General features: G+C 41.5%; 13 non-coding genes across 13 annotated transcripts; all 13 read left to right on the forward strand.

Moving 5' to 3' along the window:
• The first annotated feature begins 1,273 nt into the window (after positions 1-1,273).
• Positions 1,274-1,345, forward strand: trnap-ugg (transfer RNA proline (anticodon UGG)). The gene has a single exon. It is a non-coding gene; the product is annotated as a tRNA-Pro (tRNA).
• Positions 1,346-2,683: 1,338 nt separating this feature from the next.
• Positions 2,684-2,755, forward strand: trnap-ugg (transfer RNA proline (anticodon UGG)). The gene has a single exon. It is a non-coding gene; the product is annotated as a tRNA-Pro (tRNA).
• Positions 2,756-4,093: 1,338 nt separating this feature from the next.
• trnap-ugg (transfer RNA proline (anticodon UGG)) lies at positions 4,094-4,165 on the forward strand. Its single transcript has one exon. It is a non-coding gene; the product is annotated as a tRNA-Pro (tRNA).
• A 1,338-nt stretch (positions 4,166-5,503) lies between these two features.
• trnap-ugg (transfer RNA proline (anticodon UGG)) lies at positions 5,504-5,575 on the forward strand. Its single transcript has one exon. It is a non-coding gene; the product is annotated as a tRNA-Pro (tRNA).
• A 1,338-nt stretch (positions 5,576-6,913) lies between these two features.
• Positions 6,914-6,985, forward strand: trnap-ugg (transfer RNA proline (anticodon UGG)). Its single transcript has one exon. It is a non-coding gene; the product is annotated as a tRNA-Pro (tRNA).
• Positions 6,986-8,323: 1,338 nt separating this feature from the next.
• Positions 8,324-8,395, forward strand: trnap-ugg (transfer RNA proline (anticodon UGG)). Its single transcript has one exon. It is a non-coding gene; the product is annotated as a tRNA-Pro (tRNA).
• Positions 8,396-9,733: 1,338 nt separating this feature from the next.
• Positions 9,734-9,805, forward strand: trnap-ugg (transfer RNA proline (anticodon UGG)). Its single transcript has one exon. It is a non-coding gene; the product is annotated as a tRNA-Pro (tRNA).
• Positions 9,806-16,593: 6,788 nt separating this feature from the next.
• On the forward strand, positions 16,594-16,665 carry trnap-ugg (transfer RNA proline (anticodon UGG)). The gene has a single exon. It is a non-coding gene; the product is annotated as a tRNA-Pro (tRNA).
• A 1,406-nt stretch (positions 16,666-18,071) lies between these two features.
• On the forward strand, positions 18,072-18,143 carry trnap-ugg (transfer RNA proline (anticodon UGG)). The gene has a single exon. It is a non-coding gene; the product is annotated as a tRNA-Pro (tRNA).
• A 1,321-nt stretch (positions 18,144-19,464) lies between these two features.
• Positions 19,465-19,536, forward strand: trnap-ugg (transfer RNA proline (anticodon UGG)). Its single transcript has one exon. It is a non-coding gene; the product is annotated as a tRNA-Pro (tRNA).
• Positions 19,537-20,857: 1,321 nt separating this feature from the next.
• Positions 20,858-20,929, forward strand: trnap-ugg (transfer RNA proline (anticodon UGG)). The gene has a single exon. It is a non-coding gene; the product is annotated as a tRNA-Pro (tRNA).
• A 1,321-nt stretch (positions 20,930-22,250) lies between these two features.
• On the forward strand, positions 22,251-22,322 carry trnap-ugg (transfer RNA proline (anticodon UGG)). The gene has a single exon. It is a non-coding gene; the product is annotated as a tRNA-Pro (tRNA).
• Positions 22,323-23,644: 1,322 nt separating this feature from the next.
• On the forward strand, positions 23,645-23,716 carry trnap-ugg (transfer RNA proline (anticodon UGG)). The gene has a single exon. It is a non-coding gene; the product is annotated as a tRNA-Pro (tRNA).
• The last annotated feature ends 2,087 nt before the right edge of the window (positions 23,717-25,803 follow it).

The following is a 25,803-nucleotide window of genomic DNA, read 5'->3' on the forward strand; positions in this document are numbered from 1 at the left end:
CTTGGGCGCAGGACGAGGTGGCTGAATGGTTTAGGCGATGGACTGCTTATCTATTGTGATATTCACTAGTTGGCTCAATATCGCACTTCATTTAGAAAACCTGCAAAAACTAAGAGCAAATCTGACTTCCACTAACAAGGACATTGATTCCAATGTAATACACTTGAAATGACACCCAGCCCCTAAACCTAGTGAATATCTCATGCTCTGCATTGGCTGGGAATCGAACCCTGGTCAACTGCTTGGAAGGCAGCTATGCTCACCACTATACCACCAATGCTATGTGAAGCTCTTAAGCAACATGGAGACATCGATTCATATCCTGACCGTCATTTTTGTGGAAAGTGAAAATTCTTTGACCAAACGGATCGTTGGTATAGTTGTACTATTATGGCTTAGGGTGCGAGAGGTCCCTGGTTAAAAAATCTATCATTTTAATCAGTACCTGTTACCTTCAGATTAGTCCCGTGACACTTGTGGAAAACGTAGGGCAAAACGGAGAACATTGTGACAAGTGGGGTCACATTAGTTTGTAGCCCAAAGATTTTGGATTCTACAAACAGATGTTTGCACATAGAGGGTTCCGACTTCAGACGAGTCCCCTGACACTTGTGGGGGACGTAGAGACAAATTGAGAACACCACCGTGTTCGTGAGGGTCTCCCCTTTCCAGGGAGTGGTCATACGATGTTGTAGGTCAAACGGTTCAGATGCTACAAATGTTTTTGTGAGAATACCGATTATTGGTATGTCTCATGGTTTGACAAACACCGCTCTAGCTCCACCACCATTTATTGCAGATGTGGAGTTGTAACATAAACAGTTACGGAGGCTTGAGACAGATACGACGCGTTTCAATCTCTCTAGTTGAAAACTGATCGATTTGAATGGGTATTTTTTACGTTCGTTTACTTTGATTCACGTACTGATGCATCAATCGACTCAAAATAAATGAGCTCCATTCTTTTTTAAGTTTTATTTTTTCATTTTCTCTTTTAAAATATTAATTGACCTCATTTTGCTCAATATTCATTTGTCAACACTCATCATCAGTTTGCTGTCGCGGCTTAAGAAGACAGAATGTGAAAGACACAGCAGATGAAATACAAAAGATTTGAACTGAAGCCTGGTCAACAGTTTGGAAGACTGCTATGCTCACAAGTATAGCACAAACACTCACATGAGGTTCAATCTTTCCAAGCACCATGGACAAGAACAATTGATATCCTCATTGTAATTGCCGCAGAAAGCAAAACAATTTTATTCTTGTCTAAGGCTCGTTGGTCTAGGGGTATGATTCTCGCTTTGGGTGCGAGAGGTCCCGGGTTCAAATCCCGGATGAACCCTTTTGCAGATCTTTTAACAAGCTCAGACAGGCAGATCTCTGGCCACTGGTTGCAAACAGACACCTCTTGGGCGCAGGACGAGGTGGCTGAATGGTTTAGGCGATGGACTGCTTATCTATTGTGATATTCACTAGTTGGCTCAATATCGCACTTCATTTAGAAAACCTGCAAAAACTAAGAGCAAATCTGACTTCCACTAACAAGGACATTGATTCCAATGTAATACACTTGAAATGACACCCAGCCCCTAAACCTAGTGAATATCTCATGCTCTGCATTGGCTGGGAATCGAACCCTGGTCAACTGCTTGGAAGGCAGCTATGCTCACCACTATACCACCAATGCTATGTGAAGCTCTTAAGCAACATGGAGACATCGATTCATATCCTGACCGTCATTTTTGTGGAAAGTGAAAATTCTTTGACCAAACGGATCGTTGGTATAGTTGTACTATTATGGCTTAGGGTGCGAGAGGTCCCTGGTTAAAAAATCTATCATTTTAATCAGTACCTGTTACCTTCAGATTAGTCCCGTGACACTTGTGGAAAACGTAGGGCAAAACGGAGAACATTGTGACAAGTGGGGTCACATTAGTTTGTAGCCCAAAGATTTTGGATTCTACAAACAGATGTTTGCACATAGAGGGTTCCGACTTCAGACGAGTCCCCTGACACTTGTGGGGGACGTAGAGACAAATTGAGAACACCACCGTGTTCGTGAGGGTCTCCCCTTTCCAGGGAGTGGTCATACGATGTTGTAGGTCAAACGGTTCAGATGCTACAAATGTTTTTGTGAGAATACCGATTATTGGTATGTCTCATGGTTTGACAAACACCGCTCTAGCTCCACCACCATTTATTGCAGATGTGGAGTTGTAACATAAACAGTTACGGAGGCTTGAGACAGATACGACGCGTTTCAATCTCTCTAGTTGAAAACTGATCGATTTGAATGGGTATTTTTTACGTTCGTTTACTTTGATTCACGTACTGATGCATCAATCGACTCAAAATAAATGAGCTCCATTCTTTTTTAAGTTTTATTTTTTCATTTTCTCTTTTAAAATATTAATTGACCTCATTTTGCTCAATATTCATTTGTCAACACTCATCATCAGTTTGCTGTCGCGGCTTAAGAAGACAGAATGTGAAAGACACAGCAGATGAAATACAAAAGATTTGAACTGAAGCCTGGTCAACAGTTTGGAAGACTGCTATGCTCACAAGTATAGCACAAACACTCACATGAGGTTCAATCTTTCCAAGCACCATGGACAAGAACAATTGATATCCTCATTGTAATTGCCGCAGAAAGCAAAACAATTTTATTCTTGTCTAAGGCTCGTTGGTCTAGGGGTATGATTCTCGCTTTGGGTGCGAGAGGTCCCGGGTTCAAATCCCGGATGAACCCTTTTGCAGATCTTTTAACAAGCTCAGACAGGCAGATCTCTGGCCACTGGTTGCAAACAGACACCTCTTGGGCGCAGGACGAGGTGGCTGAATGGTTTAGGCGATGGACTGCTTATCTATTGTGATATTCACTAGTTGGCTCAATATCGCACTTCATTTAGAAAACCTGCAAAAACTAAGAGCAAATCTGACTTCCACTAACAAGGACATTGATTCCAATGTAATACACTTGAAATGACACCCAGCCCCTAAACCTAGTGAATATCTCATGCTCTGCATTGGCTGGGAATCGAACCCTGGTCAACTGCTTGGAAGGCAGCTATGCTCACCACTATACCACCAATGCTATGTGAAGCTCTTAAGCAACATGGAGACATCGATTCATATCCTGACCGTCATTTTTGTGGAAAGTGAAAATTCTTTGACCAAACGGATCGTTGGTATAGTTGTACTATTATGGCTTAGGGTGCGAGAGGTCCCTGGTTAAAAAATCTATCATTTTAATCAGTACCTGTTACCTTCAGATTAGTCCCGTGACACTTGTGGAAAACGTAGGGCAAAACGGAGAACATTGTGACAAGTGGGGTCACATTAGTTTGTAGCCCAAAGATTTTGGATTCTACAAACAGATGTTTGCACATAGAGGGTTCCGACTTCAGACGAGTCCCCTGACACTTGTGGGGGACGTAGAGACAAATTGAGAACACCACCGTGTTCGTGAGGGTCTCCCCTTTCCAGGGAGTGGTCATACGATGTTGTAGGTCAAACGGTTCAGATGCTACAAATGTTTTTGTGAGAATACCGATTATTGGTATGTCTCATGGTTTGACAAACACCGCTCTAGCTCCACCACCATTTATTGCAGATGTGGAGTTGTAACATAAACAGTTACGGAGGCTTGAGACAGATACGACGCGTTTCAATCTCTCTAGTTGAAAACTGATCGATTTGAATGGGTATTTTTTACGTTCGTTTACTTTGATTCACGTACTGATGCATCAATCGACTCAAAATAAATGAGCTCCATTCTTTTTTAAGTTTTATTTTTTCATTTTCTCTTTTAAAATATTAATTGACCTCATTTTGCTCAATATTCATTTGTCAACACTCATCATCAGTTTGCTGTCGCGGCTTAAGAAGACAGAATGTGAAAGACACAGCAGATGAAATACAAAAGATTTGAACTGAAGCCTGGTCAACAGTTTGGAAGACTGCTATGCTCACAAGTATAGCACAAACACTCACATGAGGTTCAATCTTTCCAAGCACCATGGACAAGAACAATTGATATCCTCATTGTAATTGCCGCAGAAAGCAAAACAATTTTATTCTTGTCTAAGGCTCGTTGGTCTAGGGGTATGATTCTCGCTTTGGGTGCGAGAGGTCCCGGGTTCAAATCCCGGATGAACCCTTTTGCAGATCTTTTAACAAGCTCAGACAGGCAGATCTCTGGCCACTGGTTGCAAACAGACACCTCTTGGGCGCAGGACGAGGTGGCTGAATGGTTTAGGCGATGGACTGCTTATCTATTGTGATATTCACTAGTTGGCTCAATATCGCACTTCATTTAGAAAACCTGCAAAAACTAAGAGCAAATCTGACTTCCACTAACAAGGACATTGATTCCAATGTAATACACTTGAAATGACACCCAGCCCCTAAACCTAGTGAATATCTCATGCTCTGCATTGGCTGGGAATCGAACCCTGGTCAACTGCTTGGAAGGCAGCTATGCTCACCACTATACCACCAATGCTATGTGAAGCTCTTAAGCAACATGGAGACATCGATTCATATCCTGACCGTCATTTTTGTGGAAAGTGAAAATTCTTTGACCAAACGGATCGTTGGTATAGTTGTACTATTATGGCTTAGGGTGCGAGAGGTCCCTGGTTAAAAAATCTATCATTTTAATCAGTACCTGTTACCTTCAGATTAGTCCCGTGACACTTGTGGAAAACGTAGGGCAAAACGGAGAACATTGTGACAAGTGGGGTCACATTAGTTTGTAGCCCAAAGATTTTGGATTCTACAAACAGATGTTTGCACATAGAGGGTTCCGACTTCAGACGAGTCCCCTGACACTTGTGGGGGACGTAGAGACAAATTGAGAACACCACCGTGTTCGTGAGGGTCTCCCCTTTCCAGGGAGTGGTCATACGATGTTGTAGGTCAAACGGTTCAGATGCTACAAATGTTTTTGTGAGAATACCGATTATTGGTATGTCTCATGGTTTGACAAACACCGCTCTAGCTCCACCACCATTTATTGCAGATGTGGAGTTGTAACATAAACAGTTACGGAGGCTTGAGACAGATACGACGCGTTTCAATCTCTCTAGTTGAAAACTGATCGATTTGAATGGGTATTTTTTACGTTCGTTTACTTTGATTCACGTACTGATGCATCAATCGACTCAAAATAAATGAGCTCCATTCTTTTTTAAGTTTTATTTTTTCATTTTCTCTTTTAAAATATTAATTGACCTCATTTTGCTCAATATTCATTTGTCAACACTCATCATCAGTTTGCTGTCGCGGCTTAAGAAGACAGAATGTGAAAGACACAGCAGATGAAATACAAAAGATTTGAACTGAAGCCTGGTCAACAGTTTGGAAGACTGCTATGCTCACAAGTATAGCACAAACACTCACATGAGGTTCAATCTTTCCAAGCACCATGGACAAGAACAATTGATATCCTCATTGTAATTGCCGCAGAAAGCAAAACAATTTTATTCTTGTCTAAGGCTCGTTGGTCTAGGGGTATGATTCTCGCTTTGGGTGCGAGAGGTCCCGGGTTCAAATCCCGGATGAACCCTTTTGCAGATCTTTTAACAAGCTCAGACAGGCAGATCTCTGGCCACTGGTTGCAAACAGACACCTCTTGGGCGCAGGACGAGGTGGCTGAATGGTTTAGGCGATGGACTGCTTATCTATTGTGATATTCACTAGTTGGCTCAATATCGCACTTCATTTAGAAAACCTGCAAAAACTAAGAGCAAATCTGACTTCCACTAACAAGGACATTGATTCCAATGTAATACACTTGAAATGACACCCAGCCCCTAAACCTAGTGAATATCTCATGCTCTGCATTGGCTGGGAATCGAACCCTGGTCAACTGCTTGGAAGGCAGCTATGCTCACCACTATACCACCAATGCTATGTGAAGCTCTTAAGCAACATGGAGACATCGATTCATATCCTGACCGTCATTTTTGTGGAAAGTGAAAATTCTTTGACCAAACGGATCGTTGGTATAGTTGTACTATTATGGCTTAGGGTGCGAGAGGTCCCTGGTTAAAAAATCTATCATTTTAATCAGTACCTGTTACCTTCAGATTAGTCCCGTGACACTTGTGGAAAACGTAGGGCAAAACGGAGAACATTGTGACAAGTGGGGTCACATTAGTTTGTAGCCCAAAGATTTTGGATTCTACAAACAGATGTTTGCACATAGAGGGTTCCGACTTCAGACGAGTCCCCTGACACTTGTGGGGGACGTAGAGACAAATTGAGAACACCACCGTGTTCGTGAGGGTCTCCCCTTTCCAGGGAGTGGTCATACGATGTTGTAGGTCAAACGGTTCAGATGCTACAAATGTTTTTGTGAGAATACCGATTATTGGTATGTCTCATGGTTTGACAAACACCGCTCTAGCTCCACCACCATTTATTGCAGATGTGGAGTTGTAACATAAACAGTTACGGAGGCTTGAGACAGATACGACGCGTTTCAATCTCTCTAGTTGAAAACTGATCGATTTGAATGGGTATTTTTTACGTTCGTTTACTTTGATTCACGTACTGATGCATCAATCGACTCAAAATAAATGAGCTCCATTCTTTTTTAAGTTTTATTTTTTCATTTTCTCTTTTAAAATATTAATTGACCTCATTTTGCTCAATATTCATTTGTCAACACTCATCATCAGTTTGCTGTCGCGGCTTAAGAAGACAGAATGTGAAAGACACAGCAGATGAAATACAAAAGATTTGAACTGAAGCCTGGTCAACAGTTTGGAAGACTGCTATGCTCACAAGTATAGCACAAACACTCACATGAGGTTCAATCTTTCCAAGCACCATGGACAAGAACAATTGATATCCTCATTGTAATTGCCGCAGAAAGCAAAACAATTTTATTCTTGTCTAAGGCTCGTTGGTCTAGGGGTATGATTCTCGCTTTGGGTGCGAGAGGTCCCGGGTTCAAATCCCGGATGAACCCTTTTGCAGATCTTTTAACAAGCTCAGACAGGCAGATCTCTGGCCACTGGTTGCAAACAGCCACCTCTTGGGCGCAGGACGAGGTGGCTGAATGGTTTAGGCGATGGACTGCTTATCTATTGTGATATTCACTAGTTGGCTCAATATCGCACTTCATTTAGAAAACCTGCAAAAACTAAGAGCAAATCTGACTTCCACTAACAAGGACATTGATTCCAATGTAATACACTTGAAATGACACCCAGCCCCTAAACCTAGTGAATATCTCATGCTCTGCATTGGCTGGGAATCGAACCCTGGTCAACTGCTTGGAAGGCAGCTATGCTCACCACTATACCACCAATGCTATGTGAAGCTCTTAAGCAACATGGAGACATCGATTCATATCCTGACCGTCATTTTTGTGGAAAGTGAAAATTCTTTGACCAAACGGATCGTTGGTATAGTTGTACTATTATGGCTTAGGGTGCGAGAGGTCCCTGGTTAAAAAATCTATCATTTTAATCAGTACCTGTTACCTTCAGATTAGTCCCGTGACACTTGTGGAAAACGTAGGGCAAAACGGAGAACATTGTGACAAGTGGGGTCACATTAGTTTGTAGCCCAAAGATTTTGGATTCTACAAACAGATGTTTGCACATAGAGGGTTCCGACTTCAGACGAGTCCCCTGACACTTGTGGGGGACGTAGAGACAAATTGAGAACACCACCGTGTTCGTGAGGGTCTCCCCTTTCCAGGGAGTGGTCATACGATGTTGTAGGTCAAACGGTTCAGATGCTACAAAGGTTTTTGTGAGAATACCGATTATTGGTATGTCTCATGGTTTGACAAACACCGCTCTAGCTCCACCACCATTTATTGCAGATGTGGAGTTGTAACATAAACAGTTACGGAGGCTTGAGACAGATACGACGCGTTTCAATCTCTCTAGTTGAAAACTGATCGATTTGAATGGGTATTTTTTACGTTCGTTTACTTTGATTCACGTACTGATGCATCAATCGACTCAAAATAAATGAGCTCCATTCTTTTTTAAGTTTTATTTTTTCATTTTCTCTTTTAAAATATTAATTGACCTCATTTTGCTCAATATTCATTTGTCAACACTCATCATCAGTTTGCTGTCGCGGCTTAAGAAGACAGAATGTGAAAGACACAGCAGATGAAATACAAAAGATTTGAACTGAAGCCTGGTCAACAGTTTGGAAGACTGCTATGCTCACAAGTATAGCAAAAACACTCACATGAGGTTCAATCTTTCCAAGCACCATGGACAAGAACAATTGATATCCTCATTGTAATTGCCGCAGAAAGCAAAACAATTTTATTCTTGTCTAAGGCTCGTTGGTCTAGGGGTATGATTCTCGCTTTGGGTGCGAGAGGTCCCGGGTTCAAATCCCGGATGAACCCTTTTGCAGATCTTTTAACAAGCTCAGACAGGCAGATCTCTGGCCACTGGTTGCAAACAGCCACCTCTTGGGCGCAGGACGAGGTGGCTGAATGGTTTAGGCGATGGACTGCTTATCTATTGTGATATTCACTAGTTGGCTCAATATCGCACTTCATTTAGAAAACCTGCAAAAACTAAGAGCAAATCTGACTTCCACTAACAAGGACATTGATTCCAATGTAATACACTTGAAATGACACCCAGCCCCTAAACCTAGTGAATATCTCATGCTCTGCATTGGCTGGGAATCGAACCCTGGTCAACTGCTTGGAAGGCAGCTATGCTCACCACTATACCACCAATGCTATGTGAAGCTCTTAAGCAACATGGAGACATCGATTCATATCCTGACCGTCATTTTTGTGGAAAGTGAAAATTCTTTGACCAAACGGATCGTTGGTATAGTTGTACTATTATGGCTTAGGGTGCGAGAGGTCCCTGGTTAAAAAATCGATCATTTTAATCTGTACCTGTTACCTTCAGATTAGTCCCGTGACACTTGTGGAAAACGTAGGGCAAAACGGAGAACATTGTGACAAGTGGGGTCACATTAGTTTGTAGCCCAAAGATTTTGGATTCTACAAACAGATGTTTGCACATAGAGGGTTCCGACTTCAGACGAGTCCCCTGACACTTGTGGAGGATGTAGAGACAAATTGAGAACACCACCGTGTTCGTGAGGGTCTCCCCTTTCCAGGGAGTGGTCATACGATGTTGTAGGTCAAACGGTTCAGATGCTACAGATGTTTCTGTGAGAATACCGATTATTGGTATGTCTCATGGTTTGACAAACACCGCTCTAGCTCCACCACCATTTATTGCAGATGTGGAGTTGTAACATGAACAGTTACGGAGGCTTGAGACAGATACGACGCGTTTCAATCTCTCTAGTTGAAAACTGATCGATTTGAATGGGTATTTTTTACGTTCGTTTACTTTGATTCACGTACTGATGCATCAATCGACTCAAAATAAATGAGCTCCATTCTTTTTTAAGTTTTATTTTTTCATTTTCTCTTTTAAAATATTAATTGACCTCATTTTGCTCAATATTCATTTGTCAACACTCATCATCAGTTTGCTGTCGCGGCTTAAGAAGACAGAATGTGAAAGACACAGCAGATGAAATACAAAAGATTTGAACTGAAGCCTGGTCAACAGTTTGGAAGACTGCTATGCTCACAAGTATAGCACAAACACTCACATGAGGTTCAATCTTTCCAAGCACCATGGACAAGAACAATTGATATCCTCATTGTAATTGCCGCAGAAAGCAAAACAATTTTATTCTTGTCTAAGGCTCGTTGGTCTAGGGGTATGATTCTCGCTTTGGGTGCGAGAGGTCCCGGGTTCAAATCCCGGATGAACCCTTTTGCAGATCTTTTAACAAGCTCAGACAGGCAGATCTCTGGCCACTTTAGGCGATGGACTGCTTATCTATTGTGATATTCACTAGTTGGCTCAATATCGCACTTCATTTAGAAAACCTGCAAAAACTAAGAGCAAATCTGACTTCCACTAACAAGGACATTGATTCCAATGTAATACACTTGAAATGACACCCAGCCCCTAAACCTAGTGAATATCTCATGCTCTGCATTGGCTGGGAATCGAACCCTGGTCAACTGCTTGGAAGGCAGCTATGCTCACCACTATACCACCAATGCTATGTGAAGCTCTTAAGCAACATGGAGACATCGATTCATATCCTGACCGTCATTTTTGTGGAAAGTGAAAATTCTTTGACCAAACGGATCGTTGGTATAGTTGTACTATTATGGCTTAGGGTGCGAGAGGTCCCTGGTTAAAAAATCGATCATTTTAATCTGTACCTGTTACCTTCAGATTAGTCCCGTGACACTTGTGGAAAACGTAGGGCAAAACGGAGAACATTGTGACAAGTGGGGTCACATTAGTTTGTAGCCCAAAGATTTTGGATTCTACAAACAGATGTTTGCACATAGAGGGTTCCGACTTCAGACGAGTCCCCTGACACTTGTGGAGGATGTAGAGACAAATTGAGAACACCACCGTGTTCGTGAGGGTCTCCCCTTTCCAGGGAGTGGTCATACGATGTTGTAGGTCAAACGGTTCAGATGCTACAGATGTTTCTGTGAGAATACCGATTATTGGTATGTCTCATGGTTTGACAAACACCGCTCTAGCTCCACCACCATTTATTGCAGATGTGGAGTTGTAACATGAACAGTTACGGAGGCTTGAGACAGATACGACGCGTTTCAATCTCTCTAGTTGAAAACTGATCGATTTGAATGGGTATTTTTTACGTTCGTTTACTTTGATTCACGTACTGATGCATCAATCGACTCAAAATAAATGAGCTCCATTCTTTTTTAAGTTTTATTTTTTCATTTTCTCTTTTAAAATATTAATTGACCTCATTTTGCTCAATATTCATTTGTCAACACTCATCATCAGTTTGCTGTCGCGGCTTAACCTCTATGGGCTAGGTGGGACGCTAGCGTGCCACCCGTGGTGCACTCCATCAACAGCAGGTGCATTTCAAGACCGGCAAATTTGAATCCAAATAAATGTCAAAATTCAAATTTTTCAAACATACAACTATTTTACACCCTTTGAAAGATAAACATCTCCTTAATCTAACCACGTTTTACGATTTCAAAAAGGTTTTACGGCGAAAGCATAAATTTAGAGTATGTTAGGACAGTACATTTACAAGAGTTGTGTGTAATGTTTTGTCAAGTCAAAGACAGGGTCACCAAAACCATAAAACCAGCTAAAATGATGCACTAACCTTTTACAATCTCCATCAGATGACACTCCTAGGACATTATGTTACACAATGCATGCATTTTTAGTTCTATCAAGTTCATATTTATATCCAAAAACAGCGTTTTACTATGGCATTGATGTTGAGGAAATCGTTTCCCTCCAATAACCGGCAGTCAAGTCAGCGTCACAAATTAAATAATTAAAATTAGAAAACATTGGTAAAATATTATATTGTCATTTAAAGAATTATAGATTTACATCTCTTGAACGCAATCAACTTGCCAGATTTAAAAATAACCTTACTGGGAAATCACACTTTGCAATAATCTGAGCACTGCGCCCAGAAAAATACGCGTTGCGATACAGACTAGACGTCATGTTGGGGAGATCTAAAATCGAAAATACTATGTAAATAATCCATTACCTTTGATTCTCTTCATCAGATGTCACTTCCAGGTATCACAGGTCCATAACGAATGTAGTTTTGTTCAAAAAAGCTCATCATTTATGTCCAAAAATCTCCGTCTTGTTAGCACATGATCTAAGCCAGCCGGACTTCTCGTCATGAACGAGGGGAAAAAATATATTTACGTTCGTTCAAACATGTCAAACGTTGTATAGCATAAATCATTAGGGCCTTTTTTAACCAGAACATGAATAATATTCAAGGTGGACGAATGCATACTCTTTTATAGCGTATTGGAACGAGGGTACCCAACATGAACTCGCGCGCCAGGTGTCTAATGGGACATCATCGTTCCATGGCTCTTGTTCGGTCAGATCTCCCTCCAGAAGACTCAAAACACTTTGTAAAGGCTGGTGACATCTAGTGGAAGCAATAGGAAGTGCCAAAATATTCCTCAGCCCCTGTGTTTTTCAATGGGATAGGTTTAAAGGTAATACAACACATCAGGTTTCAACTTCCTGTCAGAAAATGTCTCAGGGTTTTGCCTGCCAAATGAGTTCTGTTATACTCACAGACACCATTCAAACAGTTTTAGAAACTTTAGAGTGTTTTCTATCCATATATAATAAGTATATGCATATTCTAGTTACTGGGTAGGATTAGTAACCAGATTAAATCGGGTACATTTTTTTATCCAGACGTGCAAATGCTGCCCCCTAGCCCTAACAGGTTAAGAAGACAGAATGTGAAAGACACAGCAGATGAAATACAAAAGATTTGAACTGAAGCCTGGTCAACAGTTTGGAAGACTGCTATGCTCACAAGTATAGCACAAACACTCACATGAGGTTCAATCTTTCCAAGCACCATGGACAAGAACAATTGATATCCTCATTGTAATTGCCGCAGAAAGCAAAACAATTTTATTCTTGTCTAAGGCTCGTTGGTCTAGGGGTATGATTCTCGCTTTGGGTGCGAGAGGTCCCGGGTTCAAATCGCGGATGAGCCCTTTTGCAGATCTTTTAACAAGCTCAGACAGGCAGATCTCTGGCCACTGGTTGCAAACAGCCACCTCTTGGGCGCAGGACGAGGTGGCTGAATGGTTTAGGCGATGGACTGCGTATCTATTGTGATATTCACTAGTTGGCTCAATATCGCACTTCATTTAGAAAACCTGCAAAAACTAAGAGCAAATCTGACTTCCACGGACATTGATTCCAATGTAATACACTTGAAATGACACCCAGCCCCTAAACCTAGTGAATATCTCATGCTCTGCATTGGCTGGGAATCGAACCCTGGTCAACTGCTTGGAAGGCAGCTATGCTCACCACTATACCACCAATGCTATGTGAAGCTCTTAACCTGTTGGGTCTAGGGGGCAGCATTTGCACGTCTGGATAAAAAAAATGTACCCGATTTAATCTGGTTACTAATCCTACCCAGTAACTAGAATATGCATATACTTATTATATATGGATAGAAAACACTCTAAAGTTTCCAAAACTGTTTGAATGGTGTCTGTGAGTATAACAGAACTCATTTGGCAGGCAAAACCCTGAGACATTTTCTGACAGGAAGTGGATACCTGATGTGTTGTATTGACTTTAAACCTCTCCCATTGAAAAACACAGGGGTTTAGGAATATTTTGGCACTTCCTATTGCTTCCACTAGATGTCACCAGCCTTTACAAAGTGTTTTGAGTCTTCTGGAGGGAGATCTGACCGAACAAGAGCCATGGAACGGTGATGTCCCATTAGACACCTGGCGCGCTACTTCATGTTGGGTACCCTCGTTCCAATACGTTATAAAAGGCTATGCATTCGTCCACCTTGAATATTATTCATGTTCTGGTTAAAAAAGGCCCTAATGATTTATGCTATACAACGTTTGACATGTTTGAACGAACGGAAATATATTTTTTCCCCTCGTTCATGACGAGAAGTCCGGCTGGCTTACATCATGTGCTAACGAGACGGAGATTTTTGGACATAAATGATGAGCTTTTTTGAACAAAACTACATTCGTTATGGACCTGTGATACCTGGAAGTGACATCTGATGAAGAGAATCAAAGGTAATGGATTATTTACATAGTATTTTCGATTTTAGATCTCCCCAACATGACGTCTAGTCTGTATCGCAACGCGTATTTTTCTGGGCACAGTGCTCAGATTATTGCAAAGTGTGATTTCCCAGTAAGGTTATTTTTAAATCTGGCAAGTTGATTGCGTTCAAAAGATGTAAATCTATAATTCTTTAAATGACAATATAATATTTTACCAATGTTTTCTAATTTTAATTATTTAATTTGTGACGCTGACTTGACTGCCGGTTATTGGAGGGAAACGATTTCCTCAACATCAATGCCATAGTAAAACGCTGTTTTTGTATATAAATATGAACTTGATAGAACTAAAAATGCATGCATTGTCTAACATAATGTCCTAGGAGTGTCATCTGATGGAGATTGTAAAAGGTTAGTGTATCATTTTAGCTGGTTTTATGGTTTTGGTGACCCTGTCTTTGACTTGACAAAACATTACACACAACTCTTGTAAATGTACTGTCCTAACATACTCTAAATTTATGCTTTCGCCGTAAAACCTTTTTGAAATCGTAAAACGTGGTTAGATTAAGGAGATGTTTATCTTTCAAATGGTGTAACATAGTTGTATTTTTGAAAAATTTGAATTTTGACATTTATTTGGATTCAAATTTGCCGCTCTTGAAATGCACCTGCTGTTGATGGAGTGCACCACAGGTGGCACGCTAGTACCTGTTACCTTCAGATTAGTCCCGTGACACTTGTGGAAAACGTAGGGCAAAACGGAGAACATTGTGACAAGTGGGGTCACATTAGTTTGTAGCCCAAAGATTTTGGATTCTACAAACAGATGTTTGCACATAGAGGGTTCCGACTTCAGACGAGTCCCCTGACACTTGTGGGGGACGTAGAGACAAATTGAGAACACCACCGTGTTCGTGAGGGTCTCCCCTTTCCAGGGAGTGGTCATACGATGTTGTAGGTCAAACGGTTCAGATGCTACAGATGTTTTTGTGAGAATACCGATTATTGGTATGTCTCATGGTTTGACAAACACCGCTCTAGCTCCACCACCATTTATTGCAGATGTGGAGTTGTAACATAAACAGTTACAGAAGCTTGAGACAGATACGACGAGTTTCAATCTCTCTAGTTGAAAACTGATCGATTTGAATGGGTATTTTTTACGTTCGTTTACTTTGATTCACGTACTGATGCATCAATCGACTCAAAATAAATGAGCTCCATTCTTTTTGAAGTTTTATTTTTTCATTTTCTCTTTTAAAATATTAATTGACCTCATTTTGCTCAATATTAATTTTCAACACTCATCATCAGTTTGCTGTCGCGGCTTAAGAAGACAGAATGTGAAAGACACAGCAGATGAAATACAAAAGATTTGAACTGAAGCCTGGTCAACAGTTTGGAAGACTGCTATGCTCACAAGTATAGCACAAACACTCACATGAGGTTCAATCTTTCCAAGCACCATGGACAAGAACAATTGATATCCTCATTGTAATTGCCGCAGAAAGCAAAACAATTTTATTCTTGTCTAAGGCTCGTTGGTCTAGGGGTATGATTCTCGCTTTGGGTGTGAGAGGTCCCGGGTTCAAATCCCGGATGAACCCTTTTGCAGATCTTTTAACAAGCTCAGACAGGCAGATCTCTGGCCACTGGTTGCAAACAGCCACCTCTTGGGCGCAGGACGAGGTGGCTGAATGGTTTAGGCGATGGATATTCACTAGTTGGCTCAATATCGCACTTCATTTAGAAAACCTGCAAAAACTAAGAGCAAATCTGACTTCCACTAACAAGGACATTGATTCCAATGTAATACACTTAAAATGACACCCAGCCCCTAAACCTAGTGAATATCTCATGCTCTTCATTGGCTGGGAATCGAACCCTGGTCAACTGCTTGGAAGGCAGCTATGCTCACCACTATACCACCAATGATATGTAAAGCTCTTAAGCAACATGGAGACATCGATTCATATCCTGACCGTCATTTTTGTGGAAAGTGAAAATTCTTTGACCAAACGGATCGTTGGTATAGTTGTACTATTATGGCTTAGGGTGCGAGAGGTCCCTGGTTAAAAAATCTATCATTTTAATCAGTACCTGTTACCTTCAGATTAGTCCTGTGACACTTGTGGAAAACGTAGGGCAAAACGGAGAACATTGTGACAAGTGGGGTCACATTAGTTTGTAGCCCAAAGATTTTGGATTCTACAAACAGATGTTTGCACATAGAGGGTTCCGACTTCAGACGAGTCCCCTGACACTTGTGGGGGACGTAGAGACAAATTGAGAACACCACCGTGTTCGTGAGGGTCTCCCCTTTCCAGGGAGTGGTCATACGATGTTGTAGGTCAAACGGTTCAGATGCTACAGATGTTTTTGTGAGAATACCGATTATTGGTATGTCTCATGGTTTGACAAACACCGCTCTAGCTCCACCACCATTTATTGCAGATGTGGAGGTGTAACATAAACAGTTACGGAGGCTTGAGACAGATACGACGCGTTTCAATCTCTCTAGTTGAAAACTGATCGATTTGAATGGGTATTTTTTACGTTCGTTTACTTTGATTCACGTACTGATGCATCAATCGACTCAAAATAAATGAGCTCCATTCTTTTTTAAGTTTTATTTTTTCATTTTCTCTTTTAAAATATTAATTGACCTCATTTTGCTCAATATTAATTTTCAACACTCATCATCAGTTTGCTGTCGCGGCTTAAGAAGACAGAATGTGAAAGACACAGCAGATGAAATACAAAAGATTTGAACTGAAGCCTGGTCAACAGTTTGGAAGACTGCTATGCTCACAAGTATAGCACAAACACTCACATGAGGTTCAATCTTTCCAAGCACCATGGACAAGAACAATTGATATCCTCATTGTAATTGCCGCAGAAAGCAAAACAATTTTATTCTTGTCTAAGGCTCGTTGGTCTAGGGGTATGATTCTCGCTTTGGGTGCGAGAGGTCCCGGGTTCAAATCCCGGATGAACCCTTTTGCAGATCTTTTAACAAGCTCAGACAGGCAGATCTCTGGCCACTGGTTGCAAACAGCCACCTCTTGGGCGCAGGACGAGGTGGCTGAATGGTTTAGGCGATGGATATTCACTAGTTGGCTCAATATCGCACTTCATTTAGAAAACCTGCAAAAACTAAGAGCAAATCTGACTTCCACTAACAAGGACATTGATTCCAATGTAATACACTTAAAATGACACCCAGCCCCTAAACCTAGTGAATATCTCATGCTCTTCATTGGCTGGGAATCGAACCCTGGTCAACTGCTTGGAAGGCAGCTATGCTCACCACTATACCACCAATGATATGTAAAGCTCTTAAGCAACATGGAGACATCGATTCATATCCTGACCGTCATTTTTGTGGAAAGTGAAAATTCTTTGACCAAACGGATCGTTGGTATAGTTGTACTATTATGGCTTAGGGTGCGAGAGGTCCCTGGTTAAAAAATCTATCATTTTAATCAGTACCTGTTACCTTCAGATTAGTCCCGTGACACTTGTGGAAAACGTAGGGCAAAACGGAGAACATTGTGACAAGTATTTTAATCAGTACCTGTTACCTTCAGATTAGTCCCGTGACACTTGTGGAAAACGTAGGGCAAAACGGAGAACATTGTGACAAGTGGGGTCACATTAGTTTGTAGCCCAAAGATTTTGGATTCTACAAACAGATGTTTGCACATAGAGGGTTCCGACTTCAGACGAGTCCCCTGACACTTGTGGGGGACGTAGAGACAAATTGAGAACACCACCGTGTTCGTGAGGGTCTCCCCTTTCCAGGGAGTGGTCATACGATGTTGTAGGTCAAACGGTTCAGATGCTACAGATGTTTTTGTGAGAATACCGATTATTGGTATGTCTCATGGTTTGACAAACACCGCTCTAGCTCCACCACCATTTATTGCAGATGTGGAGTTGTAACATAAACAGTTACGGAGGCTTGAGACAGATACGACGCGTTTCAATCTCTCTAGTTGAAAACTGATCGATTTGAATGGGTATTTTTTACGTTCGTTTACTTTGATTCACGTACTGATGCATCAATCGACTCAAAATAAATGAGCTCCATTCTTTTTTAAGTTTTATTTTTTCATTTTCTCTTTTAAAATATTAATTGACCTCATTTTGCTCAATATTCATTTGTCAACACTCATCATCAGTTTGCTGTCGCGGCTTAAGAAGACAGAATGTGAAAGACACAGCAGATGAAATACAAAAGATTTGAACTGAAGCCTGGTCAACAGTTTGGAAGACTGCTATGCTCACAAGTATAGCACAAACACTCACATGAGGTTCAATCTTTCCAAGCACCATGGACAAGAACAATTGATATCCTCATTGTAATTGCCGCAGAAAGCAAAACAATTTTATTCTTGTCTAAGGCTCGTTGGTCTAGGGGTATGATTCTCGCTTTGGGTGCGAGAGGTCCCGGGTTCAAATCCCGGATGAACCCTTTTGCAGATCTTTTAACAAGCTCAGACAGGCAGATCTCTGGCCACTGGTTGCAAACAGCCACCTCTTGGGCGCAGGACGAGGTGGCTGAATGGTTTAGGCGATGGATATTCACTAGTTGGCTCAATATCGCACTTCATTTAGAAAACCTGCAAAAACTAAGAGCAAATCTGACTTCCACTAACAAGGACATTGATTCCAATGTAATACACTTGAAATGACACCCAGCTCCTAAACCTAGTGAATATCTCATGCTCTGCATTGGCTGGGAATCGAACCCTGGTCAACTGCTTGGAAGGCAGCTATGCTCACCACTATACCACCAATGCTATGTGAAGCTCTTAAGCAACATGGAGACATCGATTAATATCCTGACCGTCATTTTTGTGGAAAGTGAAAATTCTTTGACCAAACGGATCGTTGGTATAGTTGTACTATTATGGCTTAGGGTGCGAGAGGTCCCTGGTTAAAAAATCTATCATTTTAATCAGTACCTGTTACCTTCAGATTAGTCCCGTGACACTTGTGGAAAACGTAGGGCAAAACGGAGAACATTGTGACAAGTGGGGTCACATTAGTTTGTAGCCCAAAGATTTTGGATTCTACAAACAGATGTTTGCACATAGAGGGTTCCGACTTCAGACGAGTCCCCTGACACTTGTGGGGGACGTAGAGACAAATTGAGAACACCACCGTGTTCGTGAGGGTCTCCCCTTTCCAGGGAGTGGTCATACGATGTTGTAGGTCAAACGGTTCAGATGCTACAGATGTTTTTGTGAGAATACCGATTATTGGTATGTCTCATGGTTTGACAAACACCGCTCTAGCTCCACCACCATTTATTGCAGATGTGGAGTTGTAACATAAACAGTTACAGAAGCTTGAGACAGATACGACGAGTTTCAATCTCTCTAGTTGAAAACTGATCGATTTGAATGGGTATTTTTTACGTTCGTTTACTTTGATTCACGTACTGATGCATCAATCGACTCAAAATAAATGAGCTCCATTCTTTTTTAAGTTTTATTTTTTCATTTTCTCTTTTAAAATATTAATTGACCTCATTTTGCTCAATATTCATTTGTCAACACTCATCATCAGTTTGCTGTCGCGGCTTAAGAAGACAGAATGTGAAAGACACAGCAGATGAAATACAAAAGATTTGAACTGAAGCCTGGTCAACAGTTTGGAAGACTGCTATGCTCACAAGTATAGCACAAACACTCACATGAGGTTCAATCTTTCCAAGCACCATGGACAAGAACAATTGATATCCTCATTGTAATTGCCGCAGAAAGCAAAACAATTTTATTCTTGTCTAAGGCTCGTTGGTCTAGGGGTATGATTCTCGCTTTGGGTGCGAGAGGTCCCGGGTTCAAATCCCGGATGAACCCTTTTGCAGATCTTTTAACAAGCTCAGACAGGCAGATCTCTGGCCACTGGTTGCAAACAGCCACCTCTTGGGCGCAGGACGAGGTGGCTGAATGGTTTAGGCGATGGATATTCACTAGTTGGCTCAATATCGCACTTCATTTAGAAAACCTGCAAAAACTAAGAGCAAATCTGACTTCCACTAACAAGGACATTGATTCCAATGTAATACACTTGAAATGACACCCAGCTCCTAAACCTAGTGAATATCTCATGCTCTGCATTGGCTGGGAATCGAACCCTGGTCAACTGCTTGGAAGGCAGCTATGCTCACCACTATACCACCAATGCTATGTGAAGCTCTTAAGCAACATGGAGACATCGATTAATATCCTGACCGTCATTTTTGTGGAAAGTGAAAATTCTTTGACCAAACGGATCGTTGGTATAGTTGTACTATTATGGCTTAGGGTGCGAGAGGTCCCTGGTTAAAAAATCTATCATTTTAATCAGTACCTGTTACCTTCAGATTAGTCCCGTGACACTTGTGGAAAACGTAGGGCAAAACGGAGAACATTGTGACAAGTGGGGTCACATTAGTTTGTAGCCCAAAGATTTTGGATTCTACAAACAGATGTTTGCACATAGAGGGTTCCGACTTCAGACGAGTCCCCTGACACTTGTGGGGGACGTAGAGACAAATTGAGAACACCACCGTGTTCGTGAGGGTCTCCCCTTTCCAGGGAGTGGTCATACGATGTTGTAGGTCAAACGGTTCAGATGCTACAGATGTTTTTGTGAGAATACCGATTATTGGTATGTCTCATGGTTTGACAAACACCGCTCTAGCTCCACCACCATTTATTGCAGATGTGGAGTTGTAACATAAACAGTTACGGAGGCTTGAGACAGATACGACGCGTTTCAATCTCTCTAGTTGAAAACTGATCGATTTGAATGGGTATTTTTTACGTTCGTTTACTTTGATTCACGTACTGATGCATCAATCGACTCAAAATAAATGAGCTCCATTCTTTTTTAAGTTTTATTTTTTCATTTTCTCTTTTAAAATATTAATTGACCTCATTTTGCTCAATATTCATTTGTCAACACTCATCATCAGTTTGCTGTCGCGGCTTAAGAAGACAGAATGTGAAAGACACAGCAGATGAAATACAAAAGATTTGAACTGAAGCCTGGTCAACAGTTTGGAAGACTGCTATGCTCACAAGTATAGCACAAACACTCACATGAGGTTCAATCTTTCCAAGCACCATGGACAAGAACAATTGATATCCTCATTGTAATTGCCGCAGAAAGCAAAACAATTTTATTCTTGTCTAAGGCTCGTTGGTCTAGCGGTATGATTCTCGCTTTGGGTGCGAGAGGTCCCGGGTTCAAATCCCGGATGAACCCTTTTGCAGATCTTTTAACAAGCTCAGACAGGCAGATCTCTGGCCACTGGTTGCAAACAGCCACCTCTTGGGCGCAGGACGAGGTGGCTGAATGGTTTAGGCGATGGATATTCACTAGTTGGCTCAATATCGCACTTCATTTAGAAAACCTGCAAAAACTAAGAGCAAATCTGACTTCCACTAACAAGGACATTGATTCCAATGTAATACACTTGAAATGACACCCAGCTCCTAAACCTAGTGAATATCTCATGCTCTGCATTGGCTGGGAATTGAACCCTGGTCAACTGCTTGGAAGGCAGCTATGCTCACCACTATACCACCAATGCTATGTGAAGCTCTTAAGCAACATGGAGACATCGATTAATATCCTGACCGTCATTTTTGTGGAAAGTGAAAATTCTTTGACCAAACGGATCGTTGGTATAGTTGTACTATTATGGCTTAGGGTGCGAGAGGTCCCTGGTTAAAAAATCTATCATTTTAATCAGTACCTGTTACCTTCAGATTAGTCCCGTGACACTTGTGGAAAACGTAGGGCAAAACGGAGAACATTGTGACAAGTGGGGTCACATTAGTTTGTAGCCCAAAGATTTTGGATTCTACAAACAGATGTTTGCACATAGAGGGTTCCGACTTCAGACGAGTCCCCTGACACTTGTGGGGGACGTAGAGACAAATTGAGAACACCACCGTGTTCGTGAGGGTCTCCCCTTTCCAGGGAGTGGTCATACGATGTTGTAGGTCAAACGGTTCAGATGCTACAGATGTTTTTGTGAGAATACCGATTATTGGTATGTCTCATGGTTTGACAAACACCGCTCTAGCTCCACCACCATTTATTGCAGATGTGGAGTTGTAACATAAACAGTTACGGAGGCTTGAGACAGATACGACGCGTTTCAATCTCTCTAGTTGAAAACTGATCGATTTGAATGGGTATTTTTTACGTTCGTTTACTTTGATTCACGTACTGATGCATCAATCGACTCAAAATAAATGAGCTCCATTCTTTTTTAAGTTTTATTTTTTCATTTTCTCTTTTAAAATATTAATTGACCTCATTTTGCTCAATATTCATTTGTCAACACTCATCATCAGTTTGCTGTCGCGGCTTAAGAAGACAGAATGTGAAAGACACAGCAGATGAAATACAAAAGATTTGAACTGAAGCCTGGTCAACAGTTTGGAAGACTGCTATGCTCACAAGTATAGCACAAACACTCACATGAGGTTCAATCTTTCCAAGCACCATGGACAAGAACAATTGATATCCTCATTGTAATTGCCGCAGAAAGCAAAACAATTTTATTCTTGTCTAAGGCTCGTTGGTCTAGGGGTATGATTCTCGCTTTGGGTGCGAGAGGTCCCGGGTTCAAATCCCGGATGAACCCTTTTGCAGATCTTTTAACAAGCTCAGACAGGCAGATCTCTGGCCACTGGTTGCAAACAGCCACCTCTTGGGCGCAGGACGAGGTGGCTGAATGGTTTAGGCGATGGATATTCACTAGTTGGCTCAATATCGCACTTCATTTAGAAAACCTGCAAAAACTAAGAGCAAATCTGACTTCCACTAACAAGGACATTGATTCCAATGTAATACACTTGAAATGACACCCAGCTCCTAAACCTAGGTGAATATCTCATGCTCTGCATTGGCTGGGAATCGAACCCTGGTCAACTGCTTGGAAGGCAGCTATGCTCACCACTATACCACCAATGCTATGTGAAGCTCTTAAGCAACATGGAGACATCGATTAATATCCTGACCGTCATTTTTGTGGAAAGTGAAAATTCTTTGACCAAACGGATCGTTGGTATAGTTGTACTATTATGGCTTAGGGTGCGAGAGGTCCCTGGTTAAAAAATCTATCATTTTAATCAGTACCTGTTACCTTCAGATTAGTCCCGTGACACTTGTGGAAAACGTAGGGCAAAACGGAGAACATTGTGACAAGTGGGGTCACATTAGTTTGTAGCCCAAAGATTTTGGATTCTACAAACAGATGTTTGCACATAGAGGGTTCCGACTTCAGACGAGTCCCCTGACACTTGTGGGGGACGTAGAGACAAATTGAGAACACCACCGTGTTCGTGAGGGTCTCCCCTTTCCAGGGAGTGGTCATACGATGTTGTAGGTCAAACGGTTCAGATGCTACAGATGTTTTTGTGAGAATACCGATTATTGGTATGTCTCATGGTTTGACAAACACCGCTCTAGCTCCACCACCATTTATTGCAGATGTGGAGTTGTAACATAAACAGTTACGGAGGCTTGAGACAGATACGACGCGTTTCAATCTCTCTAGTTGAAAACTGATCGATTTGAATGGGTATTTTTTACGTTCGTTTACTTTGATTCACGTACTGATGCATCAATCGACTCAAAATAAATGAGCTCCATTCTTTTTTAAGTTTTATTTTTTCATTTTCTCTTTTAAAATATTAATTGACCTCATTTTGCTCAATATTCATTTGTCAACACTCATCATCAGTTTGCTGTCGCGGCTTAAGAAGACAGAATGTGAAAGACACAGCAGATGAAATACAAAAGATTTGAACTGAAGCCTGGTCAACAGTTTGGAAGACTGCTATGCTCACAAGTATAGCACAAACACTCACATGAGGTTCAATCTTTCCAAGCACCATGGACAAGAACAATTGATATCCTCATTGTAATTGCCGCAGAAAGCAAAACAATTTTATTCTTGTCTAAGGCTCGTTGGTCTAGGGGTATGATTCTCGCTTTGGGTGCGAGAGGTCCCGGGTTCAAATCCCGGATGAACCCTTTTGCAGATCTTTTAACAAGCTCAGACAGGCAGATCTCTGGCCACTGGTTGCAAACAGCCACCTCTTGGGCGCAGGACGAGGTGGCTGAATGGTTTAGGCGATGGATATTCACTAGTTGGCTCAATATCGCACTTCATTTAGAAAACCTGCAAAAACTAAGAGCAAATCTGACTTCCACTAACAAGGACATTGATTCCAATGTAATACACTTGAAATGACACCCAGCTCCTAAACCTAGTGAATATCTCATGCTCTGCATTGGCTGGGAATCGAACCCTGGTCAACTGCTTGGAAGGCAGCTATGCTCACCACTATACCACCAATGCTATGTGAAGCTCTTAAGCAACATGGAGACATCGATTAATATCCTGACCGTCATTTTTGTGGAAAGTGAAAATTCTTTGACCAAACGGATCGTTGGTATAGTTGTACTATTATGGCTTAGGGTGCGAGAGGTCCCTGGTTAAAAAATCTATCATTTTAATCAGTACCTGTTACCTTCAGATTAGTCCCGTGACACTTGTGGAAAACGTAGGGCAAAACGGAGAACATTGTGACAAGTGGGGTCACATTAGTTTGTAGCCCAAAGATTTTGGATTCTACAAACAGATGTTTGCACATAGAGGGTTCCGACTTCAGACGAGTCCCCTGACACTTGTGGGGGACGTAGAGACAAATTGAGAACACCACCGTGTTCGTGAGGGTCTCCCCTTTCCAGGGAGTGGTCATACGATGTTGTAGGTCAAACGGTTCAGATGCTACAGATGTTTTTGTGAGAATACCGATTATTGGTATGTCTCATGGTTTGACAAACACCGCTCTAGCTCCACCACCATTTATTGCAGATGTGGAGGTGTAACATAAACAGTTACGGAGGCTTGAGACAGATACGACGCGTTTCAATCTCTCTAGTTGAAAACTGATCGATTTGAATGGGTATTTTTTACGTTCGTTTACTTTGATTCACGTACTGATGCATCAATCGACTCAAAATAAACACTTACACTTAAAATGACACCCAGCCCCTAAACCTAGTGAATATCTCATGCTCTTCATTGGCTGGGAATCGAACCCTGGTCAACTGCTTGGAAGGCAGCTATGCTCACCACTATACCACCAATGATATGTAAAGCTCTTAAGCAACATGGAGACATCGATTCATATCCTGACCGTCATTTTTGTGGAAAGTGAAAATTCTTTGACCAAACGGATCGTTGGTATAGTTGTACTATTATGGCTTAGGGTGCGAGAGGTCCCTGGTTAAAAAATCTATCATTTTAATCAGTACCTGTTACCTTCAGATTAGTCCCGTGACACTTGTGGAAAACGTAGGGCAAAACGGAGAACATTGTGACAAGTGGGGTCACATTAGTTTGTAGCCCAAAGATTTTGGATTCTACAAACAGATGTTTGCACATAGAGGGTTCCGACTTCAGACGAGTCCCCTGACACTTGTGGGGGACGTAGAGACAAATTGAGAACACCACCGTGTTCGTGAGGGTCTCCCCTTTCCAGGGAGTGGTCATACGATGTTGTAGGTCAAACGGTTCAGATGCTACATATGTTTTTGTGAGAATACCGATTATTGGTATGTCTCATTGTTTGACAAACACCGCTCTAGCTCCACCACCATTTATTGCAGATGTGGAGTTGTAACATAAACAGTTACGGAGTCTTGAGACAGATACGACGCGTTTCAATCTCTCTAGTTGAAAACTGATCGATTTGAATGGGTATTTTTTACGTTCGTTTACTTTGATTCACGTACTGATGCATCAATCGACTCAAAATAAACACTTACACTTAAAATGACACCCAGCCCCTAAACCTAGTGAATATCTCATGCTCTTCATTGGCTGGGAATCGAACCCTGGTCAACTGCTTGGAAGGCAGCTATGCTCACCACTATACCACCAATGATATGTAAAGCTCTTAAGCAACATGGAGACATCGATTCATATCCTGACCGTCATTTTTGTGGAAAGTGAAAATTCTTTGACCAAACGGATCGTTGGTATAGTTGTACTATTATGGCTTAGGGTGCGAGAGGTCCCTGGTTAAAAAATCTATCATTTTAATCAGTAC

This window comes from Salmo salar, unplaced genomic scaffold (assembly GCF_965601325.2).
Source record: "Salmo salar unplaced genomic scaffold, fSalSal1 ptg000588l, whole genome shotgun sequence".
Taxonomy (NCBI): domain Eukaryota; kingdom Metazoa; phylum Chordata; class Actinopteri; order Salmoniformes; family Salmonidae; genus Salmo; species Salmo salar.